The 3237-nt window shown below is 38.6% G+C and overlaps 1 long non-coding RNA gene across 1 annotated transcript; it reads right to left on the minus strand.

Moving 5' to 3' along the window:
• Positions 1-877: 877 nt before the first annotated feature.
• Positions 878-2787, minus strand: LOC131146859 (uncharacterized). Its single transcript, XR_009134482.1, has 2 exons — positions 2360-2787; positions 878-1095 (listed from the first exon to the last, which is right to left on the minus strand). It is a non-coding gene; the product is annotated as an uncharacterized LOC131146859 (long non-coding RNA).
• Positions 2788-3237: the final 450 nt, after the last annotated feature.

Below are 3237 nucleotides of genomic sequence, written 5' to 3' on the forward strand. Positions count from 1 at the left end.
TCAACTACAACTCCTCAAAGAATATATATATATATATATATATATATATATATATATATATATATATATATATGTATATTCATTATTCATAGTAACAACAACATCAAAACACCTTGCAGAGATTTTTAGCCCATAATTCTTAAAAAGAAACAAGATGAGAATAGTAATAACAATATCATAAATATGTAGCTAATGCCTAAATATAAAAATAAAAGAAAGAAACAAAAAACACACTTGTTTTACGGAGGAAGGAGCTTGTCTCATGAGAAGCTCAAGCATCACCAGGACATTCCCTCACTTCCTTTATTTGTCTCTCTTACCCATTATTTCTAACAAGCGAGTAAAATAAAGAAAAACACCAATATCCCAGGCCACCCCAAGAAACCCAATAAAATAGAAGTTGACTTTGAACTTTAAATGACCATGAATTTAAAATTAAGACCTTAAGTACCCGTGATTTTCAAAAAATCGAGTCCTTACTAATTCCCTTAAAAACTTTCAAAAGAATATAGTCTCTCAAAATCATTTTAAAAAAACTAAGTTTTCCTTATCATAATCCTAGCATAGAGTCCTCTTCAGATCTCCTTAGTTGAGTCCCCGTAGTCTCTAAACTCATTGTAGGCTAGGCTTTATGATCCTTTAATTACAGAATCATTGTTCTCTATAATAATCTAGGTCTTATTCTCTAAATTTTAATTTTAATTTCAAAACCAAAAAATTAATTTAGTTGATCGTGTCCTCTAAGTTTCCATGAGTTTGGGAATTTTTAAATTTGGAATTGAGCTTTCAAAATCTTAAACTGTTTTGAAATTGGGTTTTAATTTTAGGACATCTTTTGTTGGGTTATTAAATTCATATTCACTGGTTGGTTTGCTTGTGTTCAAAAGTGGTCAACTTCCAAAGTCAAAAAAAAAAGGACATGCATCACAACAGGCATGTAAAGAAATAAAAAGGTTACAGTACAAGGGGGTGGGGTACATCAGCATACAAAATACAGAGAAATAAAAACAAATACAAAATACAAAATACAGAAAACCAAAAAACAAAAAAGATGCCAAGCCCTCCACTCTTGGGCCGCCACCTGGAACATATCACCTGCGCACCAAAGAGGGAATCAACTAGTTAGACCATAAATTGAAGGAAATGAAGAAGACCGAAGGAGAGAGAGCCTAAGGGTAAAATCTGATACCCTTTTTTCTAGTTTTATTCAATTTATTTGGTGTTTGCTTGAGAATGTGAATGCAGGAATGGCTTCCAGAGGGTTTTAGGTTCTCGTGTGAACCCGAACCCAGTCTCTCAGAGCTCAGAATACTCATGAACCCAAACCCGAACTCGGGTTCGGGTCTCTGAACCCAGGATCAACTACTAGACCTGAGCTCGGGCTTGTACCCAACCAATTCATTTAACCACTGGAATCCAAACCCGATTTCGGACTCATCAAATCAGGACCTAAACCGAACCCCCTAACCCGAACCCGAGCTCAATTTCAAGGCCTTCTTTTAGAACCCGCATTCCATTTTGAACCTCCCAAGCCGGTATCGCATTTTTAATCAAAATCGAGGCCCAATTAAAGCCCCAAGCCCATTTTTCTATATTCAGCAACTCAGGCCCATTTAGTTTGAAAACCCCAGTCCCCCGTTTTAATTTCAAGGACCTCAAGCCCATTGCAAAAACCCACCAGCCCAATTTCATTTCTAAATCAAACCCGGGCCCGTTAATTAGACTAACCGTTAATTAGACTAAGTCCACGACATTTTAAATAATCCCAGCCCACATCTTCTTTTAAAAATTTCCCCAGGCTTTTAAATCATCCCAGCCCAACATTTTTTAAGAAAGAAAAATCATAACTCAGGGCATTATCCTGAAGCCCAACCGACCCTCAAACCCAGCATTATTTGCAAAACTTGCCCCAAACCCATTTCAAAACTCACCCTCTAAGCCCAATTTCAAAATACCTTGAGGCCCAGCTTCTGTTTGCCAACCTAAAACACAACCCCCATTTTTGGATACACCTGGCCCGTTTCATCAAAATCAAATCAAGCTCATCTAACTAAACCAGCCGACCGCACACAGTTGACTCGCACGAGTCAACCTGGGCATCACTTATCGATCCAAAGACGAGTTGTTTCGTCTGCCTGAACCCAAGACCAGAAAAACCTAATTGCCTCACCCACTCACGGCCACACCTCCATCGTGCACATTCACTCACACACAGCACTGTTCGCACATAGCCGTGCACATTCACTCTTGCATGGCTTGACCCAATCACAGCACAGAAGCCACAAGCAGTACCGGTATCATGAACACACCAAAAATCTAAAAAAGGAAAGAGAAGACCAAAAAAAGGAAGAAAACGAACAAAAAACTAATCTGTTGTTTTCGAACACTGGGAGAGTGGTCTTCGAAGCCGTCCTTCACCCGGAGATCGCACGCCAAATGGATGCCCTCGCTGAGAAACTTTCGTCTTTCGGCGTTTGCTGTGGGTTTCGAGTATTCGAACCGCTGAGCCTCGGAGTTCGTCTGAGAGGACTAGCCACGTAACTGGAACCTTCGAGAAGCGAGGATATCATGCGGCGACAACCAGGGAGGTCTTCGTGATGCCTGATGGCTGAGAGGGAGAAAGACGACGAGAAGAGAGAAGAGACGAGGGTTGGGGCTTCGATTTATGGATGAAGAAGCAAAAAGTATAGAATGGAAATAGGGTTTTCGTATAAGATAGAGAGGAGAGAAGAACAAGAGAGAAGGGGATCGAGAGAGATTGCGAGGAGATGAGAGAAGTGACAAAATGTGGGGAGAGAAAAAAATTTTAGCTTAAATACGTGAGGCCTTGGGACCTGCAATTACTTCGTGTGGCACGTCTTTGATCGTTTGATCAAGCCACGTATGAGATCTTCCTCCGGACGTTGGATGAGTGGGGTGAATAAGATTTTAAAACTTTATTTTAATTCTCTTCAAGAACCCTTAATCTCTTTCAAGTCTTTTTAAGAATTATTAACTTCTTATTGATTTTTTAAACTTTCAGCAAAAACTTATTTTTTAATTCAATCCATAACAACACAATCATTCAACCATCTAAGTAATCAATCATCCAATCCAATCAACCACAATTTTAAAAGCAAATAATCAAACCAAGATTTAAAATATACAGCACTTTGGTAATATAAAAACTTAATATGGTTGCTTATTTAAATGAGCCTTAGTGAATAATAATTTATGCCTGCTGATATGGATTTGATT

The sequence above is a fragment of the Malania oleifera genome, chromosome 13 (assembly GCF_029873635.1).
Source record: "Malania oleifera isolate guangnan ecotype guangnan chromosome 13, ASM2987363v1, whole genome shotgun sequence".
Lineage (NCBI taxonomy): Eukaryota > Viridiplantae > Streptophyta > Magnoliopsida > Santalales > Ximeniaceae > Malania > Malania oleifera.